General features: G+C 40.3%; 1 pseudogene; it reads left to right on the plus strand.

Annotated features, from left to right (window-relative positions):
- LOC111549798 overlaps window positions 1–5,551 on the plus strand; it is a 30,914-nt pseudogene extending 25,363 nt beyond the window's left edge.
- The last annotated feature ends 18,116 nt before the right edge of the window (window positions 5,552–23,667 follow it).

Raw genomic sequence — 23,667 nt, forward strand, 5'->3', positions numbered from 1 at the left:
AAGCTACTTCAATCTTTTAAAAGCCACTGTTCTTTTTGGATATTATCATGTAATGCTAAACCTAATTCCTAACTAATACAGTATTTAAGAAAATAAGATATATTCTCCTTACTCCTTCTCTTACAAATAATAGAGTATTATAGACTTCATATTACGCTGCCTTGCATATTGCCTCTTTGACTTAATATATCTTACAGATCTTTCCATTTTGTACTATCCGGGATGATAGGAAGCAGATGGCACACTAGAAACAGCTGATTAAAGGGAGTTAAATCACAGACTATTTATGAAGATTTTGGCAAGGTCAGGAGAAACCAATAAAGGATGATGATGCACCCCAGGGCTAGCCACAGGAAGCCATAGCATCCTTACACCTGAAATTTTAACTATATGGACTGTTTACCAGAACCCAGAGAGATCTTTTGTTGCAGGACAGGGTGACCCAATAGGGATGGATGGTGTTGCTGAGAGGAAAACACAGCCACTGCCAACCTTCACCTCAGCAGAGAGGGAACTTGTGGAATATCCTAACCTCTCTTTCTTCCTATTTTCCAATCTCTTCCTGGTGCCTCCTATTGGTTGAATCCAACCAAAAGCTGGAGGGCAAGGGGGCTTGGCTGATGCAGTCCACAAAGGTCAGCCTCCTGGGGCCCAGAGCAGGATGGAGAAAGGTGCAGCATGCATATAGAGTGAAAAGTAGAAAATACACCTGGTTACTTCTTAGCATCTGCTTTTATCCTTTATTTAGATGAGAAATTTGTATCCCCAACACAGGGAACATACAAAATCCCATCAGCTACATACCACTGTAGGGTAATGTCATTCAGTCATATTCCAAAACCATTAAACTTTAGCCACTACATTGCTCTTTGTTTAAAATAGCAGGAACATTTACAAATTCAATGCAATTTCTATCAAAATTCCAACTGCCTTTTTTGCAAAACTGGACAAGCTGATCCTAAAATTCATGTAGAAATAAAAAGAACCAGAAATAGCCAAATAATAGTAATAATTCCTAAAAAGTAAAACAAAGTTGGAGGACTCACATTTCCCAAATTTAAAACTTACTGCAAAGCAACAGTAATCAAGACATTGTGGTACTGGCATAAGGATAGATATCAATGGAATTGAATTGACAGTCCAGAAATAAACTCATACATTTATATTTAACTGATTCTCAGCAAGGGTCCCAAGACCACTGAATGGGGAAAGAAGAATTATCTTTTCAACATATAGTGCTGGGACAACTGGATATCCATGTTAAAAGAATGAATTTGTAACCCTATCGCACAGCATATGCAAGAATTAACTCAAAATAGATGAAAGACCTAAATCAAGAACAAAAACTATAAAACTCTTAAAAAAACTTAAGTGTGAAACTTTATGACTTTGGATTAAGTAATGGTTTCTTAGATATGACACTAAAAGTACAAGCAACCAAAGAAGAAACAGACAAATTGGTTGAACTTTATCAAAATTTAAAGCTTCTGAGTATCAAAGGACACCATTAAGAAAGTGAAAAAACAACCAACAGAATAGAAGACAAATATTTGCAAATCATGCTTCTGCTAAGGGTCTAGTGTATCCAAAATCCATAACAAAGAAAACCTCTTACAATGCAATATTTAAAAGACAACCCACCAGGCATGGTGGCTCACACCTGTAATCCTAGCACTTTGGGAGGCCGAGGCGCACAGATCACCTGAGGTCAGGAGTTTGAGACCAGCCTGGCCAACATGGTGAAACCTCATCTCTACTAAAAATAGTGGGGTGTGGTGGTGGGCACCTGTAATCCCAGCTATTCGGGAGGCTGAGACAGAAGAATCACTTGAACTTGAGAGGCAGAGGTTGCAGTGAACCAAAATCACGCCACTGCACTCCAACCTGGGTGACAGAGCCAGACTAACTCAAAAAAAAAAAAAACAAAAAACAAAAACAAACAAACAAACAAAAAAAGACAATTAAAAAGTGGGCAAAGGATTTGATGGGAGTTCTCCAAAGAAGATATGCAAATAGCCAAAAGACTCATGAAAAGATGTTCCATATCACTCATCATCACCACAATGAGAAGTCACTTCATACCCACTGGGATGGCTATAATAAAAATAATAATAATTTTTGATGACAAGTATGTGGAGAAAATGGAAACCTCATATATTGTTGGTGGGGATGTAAAGTGGTGTAAAACTGTGGAAAACTGGGAGTTCCTCAAAACATTAGGCATATTACTACTTAATACATGACCCAGAAATTTTACTTCTAGGTATATAATCAAAAGAAAAGAAAATATATGTCAACAAAAACTTGTACATGTACAACAAGTTTTTCTACAAGTTTTTGTACATGGTTTTGTACAGGTTTTTGTACAAGGTTTTGTACTAGTTTTTGTACGCCAAGTTTAACTTGTACATGAATGTTTATAGCAGCATTATTTATAATGGGAAAAAGTAGAAACAACCCTAATGTTTATCAGTTGGTAAATTGGTAAACAAGATATGATATATTCATACAAAGGAATATTAGCCATAAGAAGGCATGAAGTACTAATACATGCCACAATATAGATAAACCTTGAAAACATTGTTCTAAACTACAGCAGACACAAAAGGCCACATATTGTGTGATTCCATTTATATGAAATGTCCAGAATAGGCAAATCCACAGAGACAAAAAGTAGATTAGTGATTAATCTAATCCATTAGCCAATGGATGGGGGAAGAGGCGATAGAGAATAACTGCTGACAGAGGTTTCTTGTTGAGATGATGGAAATGTGCAGGAATTAGATGGTGGTGCTATGAATACAGAAAAAAACATTAAATTATGTACTTTCAAATGGTGAACTTTATGTTACGTGAATTATATTTTATTAAAACATTGCAAAAAAATTAACAGAGAAGGGGTTGGGGAGACAATTAACACAAAACAGCTGCTTCTTTCCTTAATTCTCCAACCAGTTATAAACTCTAATTTGAGAATCATGACTGGTTTCTTCCACTACCCATTCCATGTTCCCCTTATCCTCTGCTAAAACCTCAGCTGGAAGGGGTTCTTTACCTGATAGGGTGACCCAAATGCCCTTCCTGTCATACCTCAGTCTTTGGAGGGTTTACTGATTGCTACAGTGAATCCCCTGGGTTTCAAGCACCTTACCTTGTAAGGTAGAAACTCATTTTCTCATTATTAATTGGTTTCTATCATCCGTCCATAAGAGTCACCCCTTTAGCTCCCTCTAGGTTAAGCAGCACAGGAGCCAAAATCGGCCAGAGAGTGGGGCTCAATTTTCCATTTAACAGGACTGCCTGACTGCATAGCATGGAAAAGCATTCCTTCCTTGGGTACTTTGACCCCCAAACCTACCAAATCCATGGTTATGGAGATTAAAGGGAGAAGTTCTAGAAGTGTGTTGTAAGGAATAATAATGAAAGGGGCCCTTCCCACCTTACCTTTTTGTTCTCAAACCCTTGGATCCTGACTATAAGGCAGTCACCACTGTCGAGTGGCCCCTGAATTAAGGCATGTATGTACTGCATCCTCTAGAACAGCACCTCAAATTTTAGTAGGTCTTTCCATCATTCTTTCAAGCCAGCTACTTCTGAGGGATGAGACATGTGGTTAGACCAACTTATTCTGAAAGCGTAAGCCCATTGTTGCACATCTTGGCCATGAAATGTGCCTCTGGTCAGGGCAAATGCTGAGTGGGACACCACAATAAAAGATAAACCTTTAAGTCAACAAATGCTGGAAGAAGCATCATGAGAATGGAAAGTAAATCCATAGTCTGAATATGTATTTATTCATTAAGGACAAATTGATGCCCCCTCCGTGAAAAGAGGATTCTGATGTAATCAACCTGACACAGGTGCCTGGGTGATCCCTCCAGGGAATAATGCAACATTACAAGATCACCTTTGGCCTCTGCTATTGGTAGGTAAACCACTCAAGCTGTGGTGGCCAGATCACCTGAATGAGGGGAAGTCCATGGCCTCCATCCCTGTTGCCATGGTTGCGTGGTACCCTTTCCCACTGGGAAAGCACCAGAATAACTGGAGAGAGAAGCTAACTGACATGCATGAAGGGGATTGTCTTGTCCATCTGATTACTGGGAAACTCCTCTGCAGTGCTTGACCTTTGGTGAGCATTCACAGGGATCAAAAACCACACTCTGTGCCCATTCAATCGACATACTTCTCCCCCAGATTTCTTTGCTTCTACTCTTCCAGTCTCATTCTTTCTCTGAAAAATGGGCCAGTACATTAGCCACTACCCAAAAATTAGCACTGATCCATACATCAGGCCATTTCCTTTTCCATGCAAAGTGAATAACTACATGTGCCACCTGAAGTTTTATCCTTTGGGAAATTTTCCCTTCACTACACTTTCTTGGCCATCTGTAAGTGAGGCTGAAATACAACAGCCATCTGCATCTGCTGGTGCCTGCACACCAAAAAGGCCCATATATAACCAGGCATGCAGGTTTTTTTCCTCTGTTAACTATTCATAAGGAATACCCAGCCGGACTGAGCTGATTGCCTCCTATTATTTTGGAGGCAACTCACTTCATCCCAACTTCTTGAAACTTTTACTTCTGGAGGTCATATTTCTCTCAGATCTTCCAGATAAAAAAGAGTCTTAAAGCCTTAGACTTTTTTTTATAGTCCAGCTCTTAAATTTTTTCCTCCCCTTTCCCAACAAAAACCTGAGTGTGGATCCAGCTTGTCCCCAAATCCTGCCTTGCTCCAAAGCATCCAACTGTAAAGACTCTTCACCAATGCTTGTGACTTGTGGGCCTGAAAAAGACTACCCATCCTTGCAAATGTCTTCTGCTGAGATGCCTCACACAGAGACTGGACAGCCCTGATTCTTCCACTAGTCCCAAAGGCAAACAACCCACTTCTGCAGTGAAGAGCACCACAAAAAAGGAAGACAAGGTCCAAGTCAAGAAAAGGAAGACCAGAACTGTGTTCTTCTCCACCCAGTTGTGTGTACTCAGTGATAGATTTCAGAGACAGAAATAACTCAACCTCCAGTAGATGCAAGAACTTTCCAATATCTAGAACCTTAGCTACAAACAGGTTAAGACCTGGTTCCAGAACCAGAAATGAAATCTAAGAGGTGTCAGGAAAACAACCAGCCAAAGGGTAGCAATGGTGTGACTCAGAAGGCCTCAGCACCTACCTGCCTCTACTCTTTCTACTGATGACTGGTGAACACAGCTGAGAACCTTCCAATGTGGAGCAACCAGATCTGGAGGAATTCAACATGGAGATACCAGACCTGGAATCCAGTCCTAAAGCAACCACTCCCGGAACACTGAGACCTGGTGCACCCAATCTTGGAACAATCAGTCCTTTCCATAACTCTGGAGAGGAATCTCTGCAGTACTGTATGCAGTTCCAGCAAAATTCTCCTGCCAGTGACTTGGTGGCTGCCTTGGAAACTACTGGGGAAGGCCATAATGTAACACAGCAGACCGCTAGGTTTCATAGTGCTCCACAAACCATGGATTTATTCCTAAACTACTCCACAAACATGCAGCCTGAAGATGTGTGAAGACAAGTGAAATTGATATTACTCAGTTTCATTCAGGCTGAATCCTTCCTCTCCCCTCCTCCGCTTGCCCATAGGATTTTTCTGGTTTGGAAACCACGTGCTCTGGTTTCCATTATGCCTATCCAGTTGATTTGGTCGAGAGTAGGGTATGGCTGGAGCCTAATCAGAGAGGTTTCTTTCTTTTTTCCTATTGGATCTTTCCGGAGAAAAGACATTTTAATAACCTTGACTGCTGAGGGCAACAGGATAGAAGCTGTCTCTGACTATAGAGAAGTAGATATAATACTGGTTTGGATATCTTTAGGATTTAGACTCTGACCTCGAGAATAGGAAATAAAAGTAGAAATTGGTGTAATAAAGGTATATTCCCATTTTCTGGGATAGGGAGGCTTGACTTATTTTTTTTTAAAACTCAATTATTGAGGTGAAGGGTTAAGTTGTAACATACTTTATTGATTTCCTCAGCCCCTTTTGGCTCTGTTTTACTCTGGCCCCTAATTTACTGATTATGCTAATATTTGTAGAAAGAGGTCTTGTATTTGCTGCATCATGCAGACACTTTACTAGCTTTGCTTTAAGTTCAATGAATAAAACAACCATTTTACCTTAAAAAGAAAAAACAAAAAGAATACCCAAGTGGCCTTTAGTGTAAGTTGAATGAGAGATAGCAACACATTAGCTCAGGTACTATGGGAGTCTGAGTTATCATGCAGTTATTTGTGCCTTCCAGAGCTCCTTGGCCTGGTCTTGAGTGTCTTACTTCCACTTAATATTGCAATGCTGCTGCACATGTCCGATTGTATGATTCTGTATGTCAAATAACGTCCAATTCATGATGGGTAATTTGGGACACAGGGCTAATTAGTATCCTATAATAAGACATTCATTCAGTCTTTACCAGGACCCAGAAGTAAGCGAGGAGCTGTTTTTCAAAGAGAGCAGAGATGTCGGGAGAAGAGAGCATGTCCTTACCCTGAAACTGTGAGGGTCTGGGCTATGATTGTTCTATTGGGTCTTATCAGAGGCTTCCTGCAGCATCTCTGTGTGCCACAGACACCAGATCTGCTAAGTCATAAGGCCCAACTGGCAGGACATTTTGGGATTTTTAAACTTTAATTTAATTTAATTTTCATTTTATTTTATTTTTGAGACAGGGTCTCTCTCTGTCACCCAGGCTGGAGTGCAGTGGTTGCAATCTCAGCTCACTGCAGTCTCCACCTCCCAGGCTCAAGAGATCCTCCCATCTCAGCCCACTACGTAGCTGGAACTACAGGTGCGTGCCACCACACCCGGCTAGTTTTTTTTTTTTAATTTTTTGGTAGAGATGTGGTTTTGCTATGTCACCCAGGCTGGTCTCAAACTCCTGAACTCAAGCATATGTGCCCACCTTGGTATCCCAAAGTGCTGGAACCACAGGAGTGAGCCATTGCACCTGGCCAGGCTGGGTATTTTTGAACCACAGCCTTAACTTGCTGGAGAGTCTTCTCATTGAACCCCACTCAAAATGGACCCAGTACGTAGGTCAGAGCAGCACACCCAAACGTGGTATATGTTGTCTCTAAAATCAAAAGAGCATCATACCCCTTTCTTCACAGTGCAAAGTAGAAAGTGAAGCAACTTACTTCTCATTTTAGGGGAGCCATGTGAACATGCCCCAGTTCGTGGATGTCCAGAGAAACATCCCTACTGTGGCAAGCCCCTTGGCAGGTGTATTTTCCGTGCTCCAGCATGCATATATTTTATTGTAGCATCTAGAGTAATTAGCTACTTCCCACTCACCAGGTCCAGTTAATATAACCTTATTGATACAGCAGACCAACAGGATGCTCTGTGAGATATCAAGATGATAAAGTTTCCTCCGGACTATGTTGTGACAGAAATAGAGCTGACAGAGCCCTGAGATAAAAGAGTAAATTTACTACCCTTCCTGCTCCATGAAGGCAAACTACTTCAGATTCTCTTTGCTGATAGCAATAAACAAAAGTATATGGTAAATAAATAGTAGAATACTGGCCATGGGTGAGGAGAGGCAATGCTAACTGGAGCCAGTAAAGTTGCTACATCCAGACTGTCAGCTGAGATAGCATTACCTTCTGAATAGATTTGAAATAATCCACAGTCATTCTCCAAGTCTTGTGGCTGTTGCGCTAACCAAACAGATGAGTTAAAGGAAAATATGATAGAAATCACCCATTACCTGTTTTTTTGGTCTTTGATTGAGTCATTAATCTCTGTAATTCCCCCAGGAATATGGTATTGATTTTGATTTCCTATCTTGGCTTGGAGGTCAGGATGGGGGCAGTTCCAAGAGCTTCTATTTAACCCATCCTACATAATAGCATCCATCCACGGGTCAGGGAGCCATTACAGGGGTTAATTGATTTACTGAGTACACCTGTTACCACTCCAAAATCTGAGACAAGAGGAATTAGCACAGGGATCTTACTAGACCCACTGTATGATGAACTTAAAACAAGACTTCATCTATCACCCAACTTCCATACATCCTTTCTTCACAGGTGAACCATAGCAGTATTTGGGTCTCCAGACCTTAATATCAGGTTTTTTATTATTTTTTTAATTTTTATTTTTTTGTGAGAGGATTTCACTCTGTTGTCCCAGCTCGAGTGCAGTGGCATGAGCATAGCTCACTGTAACCTCAAACTCCTGTGCTCAGGCAGTCCTCTAGCCTCGGCCTACCAAAGTGCTGGGATTACATGCATGAGGTACTGCACACAGCTAACATAACTTTAGAGCCAATATCTAGTAATTCCGGGAGAGTTTGGATATAAACTTTTTCCATTGTATAGTCACTCTGGTAAAGGATTTTAAGTTCCTCTGAGGAAGGTTTGTGGTCCCATTGCAGAGTCCTTCCTCAACAGGCCCTTCCTCCTCCTCAATCAAGGGGCTCCCAAGCCAATGTACTGTCTTAGATCTGGGAAATGCACAAGAGACCAGGCCAGACTTTTGCCCACCTTTCCTAGAGTTTTTCCTCCTTATCAGATCAAGTAGTACCTTAGAAATCTGCCTATTTCTTATTCCTAAGGACGCCATGATCAATAAGCCACCTTCACAGATCCCTGCAGGTCAAAACCTCTTATTTCTACTCAAGAGTCCTTGTGACTTGTTAGAGAAATGCACTCTCCTTGTCTTGCTGCCGCCTGGCCTCCACCACTCCAGGATTCTGTTATTGCCATTGAAATCAAATCAGGAAACTAACTCCACTGCAGAGTCTCCTACCCTCATTCCAATCCAGAGAAAACAGTCACAGAACTTTTCAAGGATGCTGGTGCTCCTTTCCTTTCACTAATGTATTTCCCAATGTCTTAGGAAAAAAGACCTGCAGACCTCCCTGATGTAGTGGTAGCTGGTGGCTTAGCAGCTTGCACGCAGTCTATCTCAGCATTTCTCTCTTCCTAAGCCTTTGATCTGCTACCTACACAGTATTCCAAGGACATTCCAATATACCAACCTCAGTGATTGCATGTCACCATTGAGCCCAGACTGGAAAAGGTGAGGTACGGATGCAGATATTGCCAGAACCCTGCTCAATAGGAGCTGTGGCCTTTGGGAAAGAAACAAAGCCACCACCAGTCTGAGGCGTAGGCAAGAAAGAGCCAGGGAACTCCCTGCCTTGCCAATGGAAGGCGGAGGAAAATGGAGCCCAGTTGATTCATTCTGTAGAGGGTAGACTTCTAGCAGACAAAATAAGGCAGAGATGGTAAAGAGTGAATTTGGAGGGGAAAACAACAATATCTAACATCACGTCAATGTATAACGAATTTCCCTTTTCTACCAGCTGCATAGCATTTTATTGTATGAATATACCATGATTGACATGTAACCAGTCCCCTGCTGATGGATATTGAGGTTGTTTCAAATCTTGTCATTATGAACAGCATTCTAACGAATAAACTTGCACATATGATTGCTCTTTATTGTGGTAAAATATATGTAAAATAAAATGTGCATTTTAGTCATGTTTAAGTGTACATTCAGTGGTTATGTACATTCACATTGTCATGCAACCACCACCACCATCCATCTCCGGACACTTTTATCATCCCAAGCTGAAAGTGTATGCCCGTTGAACAATACCTCCCCATTTTCCCTCCTTACAGCCCCTAGCAACGACAATCTTACTTTCTGTCTCTATGAATTTAACCATTCTAGGTACTTCATATAAGTGAGAGAATACAATATTTTTGTTTGTGTTGGCCTATTATTACACTTAGTCACTTATTTATACACCACGTATAGCTTATTTCACTCAGCCAGAATTTATCCATGTTGTACTATATATCAAAATTTCATTCCTTTTTAAAGTAGAGTAATATTCCTGTGTATGTATGCATTCCTATATGTTAACATATTGTATAATAGAAATGGAATTACTGGAATCAAGGATACATATATCTGTAATTTTTATGTCTATCACCATATTGCATACCTTCCCATCTCATTGAAGGATCAGGACTAGTTTACGCTCATATCAGCAAAGGGTAAGAGTATCTAATTCCACCGGACATGGTGGCTCATACCTGTAATCCCAACTACTTGGGAGGCTGAGGCGGGAGGATTGCTTGAGGCCAGGAGTTCAAAAGGGCTGGTACAACGTACATGACCCTCACCGGGGTCCCTGACTTTCTGTCTGGGGGCCTGTCAATAGGTAGCCAGTCAGTGCCTTCTGAGTAGCCACTGGGGCAGGATCGCTCTTTTAGAAGACCGAGATATTCTGTTCCTCTCTTCCTAAGGTCCTTTGTCTTGATTTTCATTTCTGACCTGAAAAACACATGGTGACCCAGTTAATTGACGCTAAAGCTGACATCAGCCTTCAGGTTAGAGAAGAAGTGTAATATGGCAACAGCATCTGTCATTCCATTGATCACCAGAATTGATAATGCCCATCTGGCTGATGAGGTGCTATCATCTTTTTCATCACCACTCATCATCTTTCTGAAGCTGTGCATTCAATTGAAAAGGAGTTAACCTTGGCAGGATAACCACATCTGAACTGCAATCACAGACAGCCCTGGTAGAGCACTAATTTTGTATCACATGTTTCCAAAACTTTCTTGATAACAAGAATTACTTGGGATGTTTGTTAAAAATCCAGCTTGCCAGGCCATTTCCCAGGAGATTCTGCATTAGTTGGTTATAAAAGGTAAACAATGTGCCCAAGTCATGCAACTGGCTAATGGCAGAGCCAGGCCCATGTGATTGCAAAATCCCTCTCTTATACTACTCACAAACTACATATTTTGGGCAAGTCATTTAGTAATAATAACTGCCATTTACAGAGGACTTTACAGTTTATGAAACAATTGCATACACATCATTGTTTAAATCTTACGACTATGAAGTTGATGGAATTGCCCCCATTTTATAAAGGCTCCAAAAAGTCCAGTGGTTTGCCTAAGGCACGGGTCACACGTTCAAATACCTATAGAGATCAGTCCATTTCATCCATTTTCAATCGTCGATTCACTCATTTATCTATTCAACAATTAAGCATTCATTCATTCATCCATCTAAAAGGTATTTGTTGATGGCTGGGGATGCAACAGTAAATGGAATAAAATCTCTTTGCCCTCATGGAGTTTACATTCCAGAAAGGAAGACAAAGAGTAAGTGCATAAGGTAGAAATAAATAAGATAACTTTAGATCATGATAAGCACTCTGAAAGCAATCAAACAGGCCTTTTGAGTAGAGAAGGGGGCTGCCTTGCTTGAGGGTTGTCCAGTATGGTAGCCATTCACCTATATCTGTCTATGGAGCATTTGAAATGTGGCCAGTCCGAGGGGAGATGTGTTGTTAAGTATAAAATACACGTTGGAGGCCGGGCGTGGTGGCTTACACCTGTAATCATAGCACTTTGGGAGGCTAAGGTGGGTGGATCACCTAAGGTCAGGAGTTCAAGACCAGCCTGACCAATATGGTGAAACCCTGTCTCTACTAAAAAAACAAAAATTATCCAGGTGTGTTGGCATGCACCTATATTCCCAGCTACTCAGGAGGCTGAGACAGGAAAATTGCTTGAACCCAGGAGGTGGAGGTTGCAGTGAACCAAGATTGCACCACTGCACCCCAGCCTGTGTGACACAGTGAAACTCCATCTCAAAAAAAAACACCATGTTGGATTTTGAAGATTTAGTATACAAAAACAAGAATGAATGTGATATCCCAATTGTAATTTTTTATTGATTAAGTGTTGAAATAACATTTTAGACATAGTGGATTAAATAAAATGGATAAATAAAATTAATTCTACATATTTCCTTTTACCTTTTTTTAAATGTGGCTCTACCAGAAAATTCAAACCTTCATAGTGGTTCACATTTGTGATTCACGTGACATGGTTTTTGGATGGCACTTATCTAGGGTGAGCAAGGAGAGCTTCTCAGAAGAGTTGACACTTGAGTTGAGACCTGAGTGATGAGATGGATCTTAACCATAAGAAGATCTGAGAGAAGAGTTCGCCAGGAAGAAGGAATCCCAGGGGAAATTGGCCTAATAATCATTGTGAATTATAGGTTCATGAAACAATAGGGAATGGTGGAGCCTCTAGAGAACTAGAGAGTGCATCCCACTAAAATTACTTAAATTCAAAATGTGTCAACACTGCAAAAGACAACGAAGTGAGGACCTGTGTTGGTTTTGACCTTGGGCAGGAGTTTGTCAGCCTGGTCTTAGGTTACCTGTCCCCAACCCTTACAAGGAGTCAAAGTCCTAGACCAGGGAAAGCCAAGTCAGGTTCATCAACTTGGCTGAGCAGCCCAGGCAACATGTGTCCCTGCCAAGTCTCCCTCACATCAAATCACATAGCCAGAAAATACGTGGATAACTTTTTCCTCTGATTCCAAATCCCTTGTTCTTTCCTCTTATCCTGTGGGACAATAGCCGCCTGTGAGGACCTGATGAAAACTATGAATAAATCCTCCACCCATTACCACTACCACCACAACATACTCACAAGCATGCTGCACATAATTCCACAGGGCTCAGAGGTCCCGGTCGAAACCCTGTCCAAGCATCCCAGAATAAGAAGCTCTGCAGTACAGTTCATTGGCTCCCCTCTATGCACCAAAACTGTAACATGGAGATAGTAAGATCAATTTTCTTTATGTCATTGAAATTCTGTGAGGATGAAATGAGATGGCACTGGTGAAACTGCTATATGAATGGAGAGTATTACTGTTAAATTCAGACAGGATTTAAAGGCCTATAATGTCGGTGCTCACGCCTTAGCGGGAATTGTTTTAACTGAAGACCTAATCAGAGATTTACCAAGAAACCAAAAAGCCCAAGTAATTTTCAAGTGATATAAGAAATGTTTGAACATCTATTCTAGAAAAGCGTTTCTCAATATTGGCTGCATGTTGGATTCATGTAGAGAACTTTTAAAAAATCAGATGAAATAGCACAACCCTGACACAGGGGGTTGGGCAATATCTAGAAAATTTGCACAAGACTTTTGACCTAGCAATCCCACTTCCAGAACTCAATATCAGAAATATGATGGTACTTTTCCCAAGAGAAGTTGAGCACAAGGTTATTTATTGCTGTGCTATGTCCAACAGTAAATGCCCAGAAACAACCCAAGTATCCAGAGTGGAAAGAATTAAGTTGCCCAAGACCAACCTCCTGCAGGCTAGTCTCCCAGAAAAGAAATGGGCCTCCTGTGAATCTCCCTGGAAACCATTGTGACCCTGTGCTTAAGGCAATCAGTTCTGGTTGCATTAGATTCCAGAATCTCCCTCACCCCCATGATGCTAGGGCTGGTGCTGGAAGTCCTCCAGTCCTGAAAATTCACATGGAAAATCTTGCCACTCGTATACTACCTAATAAAAGAGCTGAAATTGCTAGGCTTGGACCCCAGCCCTCTGATTACACTATGAGAGGAGGTGGTGATTCCCTCAACCTGGAAACTGATCTGATAGGATAGGGCTGGAGACCAGGTGATACCACCAACATTACTGTGGCACCCAGGTGTGATCATGAGGGATGGACCAGTACTTCATGTTAAATGCCTCACAGCACAAGGAAGAGGGTGTCTGGTGTTTAGCTCTGTCTAGGATGGACAATGGGACACCAACCCTATGTCCATGTTTCCCATGGATCCTGTGCTAATAAGCCTGATATATACTCTACTTGGCCATTTATCCATTTTTGCACTCAATTAGTGCACTGAGCTAGGCATCTGGCCAAGCAGCCACCATACCTTTCTGGAAGGAAATCGCTACAGTTTGAATGTGTTCCCTGCGAAGTTTGTGTTTTGGAAACTTAATCCCCAGTGCAACAGTGTTGAGAGGTGGGAGCTTTAAGAGGTTACTACGTCATGAGGGTTCTACTCTCTTGAACGGACTATTGTTATTGTGGGAGAGGGTTCCTAATAAAAGAATAAATTCAGCTCCCCTTCCCCTCTTGCTTCTCTCTGTCTCACCTTTCTGCCTTCCACCATAGGATGACACAACAAGAAGGCCCCGGCCAATTGCAGTCTTCTCTATCTTGGACTTTCCAGCCTCCACAACTATAAGAAGGAAAGAAACCTCTGTTCTTTATAAATTACCCAGTCTCTGGTATCCTAATACAGCAGTGCAAAATGGATTAAAGTTGTAATCAACAGATCAGGGATCAAAGTCCAACTAGGTAGTAGGACAAATCCTCTCGGAGCAACATGGCCAGCTGTTGGGATAGTTAATCATTAATTGCTCATGGAAATCCCACGAAGTCTTCAGCAACAAGGGACCCAGGGAGTGAGACCTCCTGGAATAGAATTCCTTTATTGTTATTAATGACCTGGCAGGAGTTTCCCAGGAAGGGGTAACTTCATTGATGAGAAGGTTGAACCAGAACCCATGATAACAGTACGACCTCCTTGTGATGACTAAAGAATTTTCACTTCAGCCTGACCACTTAGTGCTCAAGATAGAGGAATGTTAAGGGCAGGCACAGAACATCCTAAAGACTGAGATAAAGCAGATCCCAAAATTATTACTACTTTTAGAATAAAATAGTAACATAGATAAGACGAAACAAATGAAACTAAACATATTTTACTTAGATCCATTATCTCATTAAAAGTTGCAAAATGGCTGTAATCTAATTATTTTATTCCTTTTTCATTTATTAGTTAGAATTTTTCTATAAAGAACTTTCCTTCATCCACTCCTTGTGTATCTTGAGGTACAGTTCATACACGAAAGACAGAGAAATCCTAGGTTTATCTGCTTTCCTGCTCCATACCTGGACTGTTCATTTCTCCAAGGAGCTTGGGGATTTTTTTTGATGAGAAACAATGTCTAGAGACTACAGTCTGGCCTTAAAGGTGCCATTGCTCTTGAATTAATTATTTTGTATAAGCCTTTTCTGTGAACAGTTAAGAAATATGAATTTTTTTAGAGGAGAAAATGCAGACAGTCCCTGACTTGGTTCTCAACTTTAGAATGGTGCAAATGCTGTATGCATTCAGTAGGAACTGTCTGAGTTTTGAATTTTGCTTTTTCCTGTGAGCAATATATAGTACAATTCTCACTCGCAATGCTGGGTGGCGGCAGCGAGCCACAGCTCCCAGCCAACTACATGGTCACAGGGGTAAACAGCCGATACTTTACAGTGTACTATTGTGTTGACAGCATTTTTTGAATATTGAGTCCTGTGTTTCCAAATCTTATCATGTCTACAAAATGCCCATCCCTGTTCTCCTGCTTCTGATGAGAAGAAGAGGAAGGCAAATTGCTTCTAAGTTTCTCAAGATAAAACTCAAGAGTAATTGCCCAGCATGAAGGTGGCAAGTCAGTAATAGCCATTGCATTTGAATTAGGACTTTCACATCCACAATCTCAACCATCTCAAAGGATAAGAAGTGAATCAGTGACACAGTGAAGTCGTCCATATTGGTTAAATTCACTGTTGTTAGAAAGAAAAGAGCTGGGCCAACAGATTATATGAAAAAATACTTGTCACATGGATGGAAGACCAGATACAGAAGTACCAGATATAGTTTAAGTACCACTTAAACTGCAGACAATCCAGGCTAAGGCAAGAACTCTTTTTTTTTTTTTTTTTTTTTTGAGACAGAATCTTGCTCTGTCACCAGGCTGGAGGGCAGTGGCGCGATCTCGGCTCACTGCAACCTCTGCCTCCCAGGTTTAAGCCATCCTCCTGCCTCAGCCTCCCGAGTAGCTGGGATTACAGGTGCCCACCACCATGCCCAGCTAATTTTTGTATTTTTAGCAAAGATGGAGTTTCTCCACATTAGCCAGGATGGTCTCAATCTCCTGACCTCAAGATCCACCCACCTGGTCCTCCCAAAGTGCTGGGATTACTGGCGTGAGCCGATGCACCCGGCCCCTACTCTTTTTTACACACTAAAAAACATTCTGATGATCCCACCTATATGCAAATATTTATAGCAAGTCATAGGCAGTTCCAATGCTTCAAATGGCTCATAATTTTCATAATGTGAAGATCAGCAGTGAGGAAGCAAGTGCCATGTTGAATGTCCTAAAGCTTAAAAACAAACAAACAAAAACAGAGCTGCATAGGATAATTGTGGATGAGAAATATTTACCAGAACAAATGTTTAATGCCAATGAAACAAACTTTTTTCTGAAAGTGTATGCTGGAGCATACATACATTCATCGCACATCCAAGACAATGCCAAGATTCAAGGCATACAAAGATCATGTAATGCTGCTTTTGGCTGGAAATGTTCCAGAGTTCAAATTAAAGCATTTTCTAATCTACAACTCGGAGAACCCTATAGCATTCAAGAATGTGAACAGGCAAATGCTTCCCATTTCTTGTCACCAGTAAAGAAAGCCTGGATGACCAGGTTTTCTTTTTTTGTTTTAAAAAAAAACTTGTGAAGAAGAGAAAAATGAGTAAGGAGGAACCTATAGATTAAAAGAAATGTAAGAGACATGTTAATGAAATGCAGCATATGGATACTACTTGGACCTAAACAAAACAACAGCAAAAACTTTTTATAATATAATTGAGGGCCGGGCGCGGTGGCTCACACCTGTAATCCCACCACTTTGGGAGGCCGAGGCGGGCGAATCATTTGAGGTCAGGAGTTGGAGACCAGCCTGGCCAACATGGTGAAACTCCATCTCTACTAAAAATACAAAAATTAGCCAGGTGTGACAGCATGCCCCTGTAATCCCAGCTACTCAGGAGGGTGAGGCAGGAAAATCACTTGAACCCGGGAGGCAGAGGTTGCAGTGAGCAGAGATCACACCACTGCACTCCAGCCTGGGCCACAGAGCGAGACTCGGTCTCAAAAAAAAAAAAAAAAAAAAAAAAAAAGACAACTGAGGAAATTTGATAACTGGCAAGTTATTGGTGACATAAGCAATTTTATTTATTGTTTTAGGTATGATCAAGATATTGCATTTTGAAAACAATTTCTAAAGCTACATATCAAAGTAATAAAAAATGAGAGTATATACTTTTTTACTTTTTAAATTATTTTATTCCACAAAATAATTTAATAGTTGGAGTGAGGGAGGGAAGTTATAAAAGAAATAAGATTGGTCATGATTTGATAATTGTTCAATCTGAGTGTCATGTACATTGGGGAAAGGCCATCATTATACTGTGTTATCTTTATATACACTTGAATTTTAGTAAAAAGGTTTTTTTTAAAAACATCTAGTGTTGAAACTCTACCCCAGGGATTTGGATTTAATAGATCTAGAGTGCGGCCCAGGCACTAGGATGTTTTTAAAGTTCTAGGCGATTCTAGAGTGCAGCTGGCATTGAGAAGTGCTATTCCAAACTGAATTTCTTAAGAACAAGAGCTGTGTCTTGGTCATTTTCACATCCCAAGCACATACAACAGTACTAGGCACATAGTAAGGTCCCAATAAAGTTGAATGTTTAATGAAAGTGTACGGATAGAACTCTTTTATTTTTATCTAACTCCAGAACAATGAGAAAAAGACTGAAAAAAAATTATGACCTCAAATGAAGACGAGGTTAAACAAATCGAGAATCTGTGGTCTGCCTGAAGGACCTCTGCACCAGCTTCCCTCCCCTCTCTCTGTGCTGCCCAATCTCCTCCTTCAATCAAGAGAGAAATTGTCTTTATTTTAGGTCCACTTTATTCTAGGTTCACTTTATCCTCCAGACAGGCTGGATAAATTATAATAAAGAAGTTTCAGGGGCAAAAAGCATCAGAAAGTTTGTTATATGAAAAGAGGTCTTAAGACATTGTTTATATTTTTAACTTACTGCCTTCCTAGAGTTCAAGTTATCAGAATCATCAACGAAAATCCACTCTTAACTAGCCAACAGACCTGTCATTTTTTGCAGGAGTAGATGGAAGAGCAAGAATCACGGAGCTAGGTTTTAAATCCACAGAAGGGCTTCCAGAGAACTGGCACTTCTTTCACTTTGCACCTGTCCACCCAGGGCTGCATCTGCCACCAGTTGGCGCCTTCGGGGGACAGCCAGCTGCAGGTGACTGATGACTGCTGGCAGGGACATCTGAAGCCAGGTCCCTTCCTTTTCAGATATTTTTTTTTCCAGCTGCCTGCTGGACATCCCACAACCACTTCATCCTCATCCAAACGTGACTTCATCATTTTCTCCACCAAATCTGCACATCTTCTCACATTCTCTAGCTCTAAGATGGCACCTCCACATACCCAACCTAGAAAACCATGTTTCCCTCACTATTCTCCCTTCCTCAGAACAAGACATTGAATCAATTGCCAGGTCCTGCTGGTTTTACTGCCCGTATATTTCCCACCTCCATGCCCACTTCTGTTTTAGTTCAGGCTCTATTCTACATCTATTTGCAGATATTTCTGCAAATCTATCCTCCACATTGTTACCAGAATAATCTACCTAAAATGATAACATGTCCATGTTACTTGCTTGCATAGATCCTTCAAAGGAACTCCTGTATTCTCCAGATTAAGTATAAACTTCTTAATGCAAGGCCTTCTGTGATCTGGTCTTTGCCTACTTACGCAGTCTCATCTCTCACCACTTCTACTAGGCACTTTATATGCCAGAATATAAAAATATTGGCAGATCCTCATACACATCATGTTGTTCCTTGCTCTTGTGGTTTTGCTAGAATGGTTCCTCAGCCCATAATGTCCTTCTCCTCTGATCTCTCTTCCTCTCCTCAGTCTTCACGACCTCACCCACACCTTCTTCCTCCCCTAAATCCCAGCCAAGCCACCTTATAGAAAGTCTTTGCTTATCGGAACACACACACGTACGTATAAATATATATCACCCAAGCTGGGTCCTTGCCCTTCCATATGTTTCCATAATACACTGGGCATATTTTTATCACTGCAATTATGATAATTCTACTGATTCTCCAGTCATTTGTTTGTAGATCCACCCTTTGCATTCGATGAGGAGCCCTTTGAGGGCCAGGACTGTATCTGAGTGCTCCTGATATCTCCAGGGCCTGCCCCACTTCTTGGCATCCAACAAGCACCACATATTTTGGTTTTGAATGAATGAAGGATTAGGGCAAAGCATGCATGCCAGTGAGGAAAGTATTGCAACTGAATGATTTAACCCTGGATTAAGGCAGGAGAAACACGAAAGGAGAAAAAGAGAAAAGACTAGGTGAATTTAGGAATCAACTCAATAGACTCTGTAGCAGAGGAAGAGATCAAATGGTGTCTTTCATTGGTGATCCCTGGGGAGATGGAAATACAGAAAGAGATGCATTTTGGGGGAGTGGATACAAAACAGTGAGCTCTGTTTTGAACACATTTAATCTGAGATATCTGAGAGACAGCTGGTCTGAGAGATGGGAGTTGTCAACATTGAATGGTACTGAAGCCATGAACATGAGTTAGTTTGCCCAGAAAAAGTATAAAGACCGAGGATAAAAGACCATCAGTTGTTTTTGATCTTCATTTTAAGCCTTCTGTTCTCCCCACTTTAATGTTCTCCTTGATATTCATTTTAATCTGATTTCATTTGTACCAAACTGATGTGTACTAGAAGGAAGAAGAATTCAGTATGATTTACCTATCTGTATTCACCAGGGATAGTTTAACAAGCGGACATCTCCTGAGACAAATGTATCAAGAATGAGATCAGACAGCAGAACTTTGTGTTTGCAAAGGAAGACAGGTAGTGCTTCACAGACATTATCTTGGATGGCTGATATTAAAAAGTCCTGAAATTAAAAAATAATTATTCACCTCTCTGTAAAAGTATGTCCTCAAACTATTCATATACATAACCTTGAGTTATTTACCATTTCTAAATCACTATTACAAGATTAAAAAAAAAATGTGTACCACTTTTATGTAGGGCTACACTAGACACTAAAGTATACTTAGGTTCATAAAAAATAATCTCTGGCCCCAATCTAGCCCAGATAAAATTAAAACTCAAGAAGTGTGACTTGAACTTTAAGAGATAAGGTAGGAAAGGAGATGTATATTTTAGATTTTGTTTTTCCTTTATTGCTTTATTCACCCAGGATTTCCCGTGAATCTACCATTTGTCAGTATTTGCTAGGTAGAACCTGGTCACATGGTCATGGTTGTTTCTCTCAAAGAACTTGCAGTCTACTAGAGGAGAAAACATTATGGTTTGTAGGTTAAAAATTACGGAATTAAATCCCAGCTACTCAGAAGACTGAGGCAGCAGAATCGCTTGAATCTGGGAGGCGGAGGTTGCAGTTAGCTGAGATCACACCGCTGCACTCCAGCCTTGGAAGCAGAGCAAGACTCCGTTTCAAAAAAATAAATAAATAAATAAATTAGGGGATTAAAATAGAGTACTAATAGGAAAAAAGTTAGATGGTTGAAAGAACAATATCAATGATGACAGAAGTCAAAGAGAAGGATAAAGAGTAGGTAAGTGAGAAATTATACAAGATATAAATAGAAACAGGAAAGGCAGAGCCACATTTAAGAGTATGAAAACACAGGTATAAAGTTTCAAACATTAAGTGGTCTTTTGGACTCTGACATGCTCCCTTTGGTGGATTTGTGCAGGGCTTAACTGACCATATGGGATTATATTATTATTGAAGATTATAATCTATGAACTGCCTGGAAGTCTTTTTTTCTCTTTCCTTCTTTTTTCCTTTTCTCCCTCTCATTGTTCTTTCTCAATCCATATGTCAAAGATTATTCTTGTTCTGTAGTTCATACTTTTAAAAATTTTTAACCCTTTGTTTAGAACACAAATGCCTACTACTTTATGAGCTACATGGGAAAGACTGATAACTGCATATGATAATTGCATTATTGATGTTAAGATTATTGTAAATGGAAAATTCATACAGATTCTAAATTGCCCATTGAAATCTCCGCTGATGGCCGGGCGCGGTGGCTCAAGCCTGTAATCCCAGCACTTTGGGAGGCCAAGACGGGCCTTGAGCACAAGGTCAGCCTTGAGACGGGCCTTGAGCACAAGGTCAAGACGGGCCTTGAGCAGACGGGCCTTGAGCACAAGGTCAGCACAAGTTCAGGAGATCGAGACCATCCTGGCTAACCCGGTGAAACCCCATCTCTACTAAAAAATACAAAAAACTAGCCAAGCGAGGTGGCGGGCGCCTGTAGTCCCAGCTACTCGGGAGGCTGAGGTAGGAGAATGGCGTGAACCTGGGAGGGGGAGCTTGCAGTGAGCTGAGATCCAGCCACTGCGCTCCAGTTTGGGCGACAGAGCGAGAGTCCGTCTCAAAAAAAAAGAAAAGAAAATATGGCAAAGTCTGATAATCATTTACTCATCTTGTTTGTCCTCCTTGTCCATCGTAATAAATTGTAACTGGCACACAAATGTCCAGCTAAACTACATTGACCACTCTCACTTGCAGCTAATGTGGCTTAGAAGCTATGTGTGCCACCTCTGAAACTGGTAATCAACATGCATTTCTCTATGCTTCCCCTTCATCTCATAAGCTGGAACATGTATTCGTCTATGACCAACTTCAACCATACAAATGAGGGCAATGTCTTGAGAATGGCAAGACAAGATAGAAAGAACCCAGATCCCTGAATGACTATGTGGAACAGAGGCACCTTGTTGATCTGAACCCCACATCTTGAGTCTAATATATAAGAGAGAAACAAACCTTTAATAATTAAGCCATAGGATTGTTGAGTCTCTCTCACAGCAACTTAGCCATTACTTTAATGTAAGAACTGACCAAATATGCAAAGTGTTATTAATTGCACAGTCATTTGAAGTGGCAAATGAGTCCAATATGAGAACAAAGATATGCTGTTGGTAACAGAGGCAAACTTTAATCACTTCACCTCAATCTTAATTGGTTCCACATTAAATGTTTTGTTATGCTAAGAGAAAAGTGAAGTGACTGCTTCACATGATGGAAGATACAATGCCTAATCTGTGATTTAGTTTCAGGATATAAAATAGTGATTATCTACATGTACCAAAGACTGTTGTTAGATTAAAGAGAATTATTGAGGTCAGAAAAATGCTTGTTCCAGTTGGTCTGTGAAATTTTGTTGCCCTTTGAAAAGCAACCATGATACTAATGTGAGAAGTAAACATTCTGGAGGCACATAGTATGTGTTAAGGGAACAACACAAGTTTAAAGAGAGGAAGTAAATGGAATGTTTTCAAATTTTATTCGAAAATTGTCTCTTTTCTATGGTCTTTAAACTAACTTCCAACACTTCTGTCTATACTTTTAGACTGGGTCAGAGAGGAGTATTGAAATATTAAAATCTTTTCAATGACTTTCACATTTTCTGTGTAATATTGGTATGCTGGTGTAGTGAGAACCTATCTGTCAAGATTACCTACTGGTCATTTTAACATATTTCATTGAAAAAGCAGGAACTGGGGGATGGAACCCACAAAACATTCTCATCCCCCAAAAGAAGTTCAGCTCTCATCAGCTGCTTCATTCTGTACTTCCACAATCTTTTCCCCATCTGTTTTCCCAACAGCTTAACGTAGAAGTCTTTAAATATTTCCAAGGTGAATGAATTGTTGCTTTGAAGTCTAGCAAGTCTTCATGGTTTTTTGTAGATATTGATAAATTGAGTCTAAAAGTTATATAGAAATGCAAAGGACCTAGAACAGCCAAAACAAAATCAAGTTAAATGAATTGCACTACCTGACCTTAAGACTTATCACAAAGTTACAGTTAGTGTAGTATTAGCAGAAGGATAAACAGTATAGCCAATAGGACAGAATAGAGCCTAGAGGTAGAGCTACAAGTATGCCAGAGTCAAATGATTTTTAATAAGATATTAAGTCACTCAGTGGAGAAAGGAAAATCTTTTCAATATATAGTACTGAAATAAGCATCAAAACTGGGGCCCTGGTGGGGGTTGGGGGAGAACTTTACCTCTTTATTAAGCCACATGCAAAAGTTAATTCAGGATATATCATAAACATAAATATAAGAGCTAAAACTATAAAGCTTCTAGAAGATAATATTTTAAAAATCTTCACAACATTGTGTGGGCAATGGTTTCTTTAGAGAGGATGCAGGTATTAACCATAAAGGGAAATAATAAATTATGACTTCATCAAAATTTAACACTTTTATTCATCAAAAGACACTATTAAGATTAATAGACAAGTCAAAGTTCAGGAGAAAGTATTTACAACATATAAATCTGGCAAAGGACTTTTGACTGGAATATATAAAGAAGCCCTGTAATACCATAATAAAAAGACAACTCAGCTTTTAAATGAGCAAATATTTGAATGGGCACTTCACAAAAGAAGATACATGAATACCCAATGAGCACCTGGAAAAGTGCTTAAGAGTATTAGTCACTGGGAAAAGGTAAATTAAAACTGCAGTAGGACATCATTGCAAACTCACTAGAACGGTTAAAACATAAAAGATTAAAAACACCAGTGTTAATGAGGATATGGAGCAAACAGAAATTTTGTCATTACTGGTGGAAATGTAAACTGTTTGGCACATTCTTCAAGAGTTAAACGTATATCTGTCCTATGATCCAACAATTCTAATCCTAGTTTCAAAAGAAATGAAAACATTTGTCCAAATGAGCCCTGAATAAGAATACTCATAGCAGTTGTATTCATCAGAGCCAAAGACTGGAAACAGCCCAGGTGTCCATGAGTAGAATAAAATGTGGTATTTTCATATAATGCAACACTATT

Source organism: Piliocolobus tephrosceles, chromosome 5 (assembly GCF_002776525.5).
Source record: "Piliocolobus tephrosceles isolate RC106 chromosome 5, ASM277652v3, whole genome shotgun sequence".
Classification (NCBI taxonomy): domain Eukaryota; kingdom Metazoa; phylum Chordata; class Mammalia; order Primates; family Cercopithecidae; genus Piliocolobus; species Piliocolobus tephrosceles.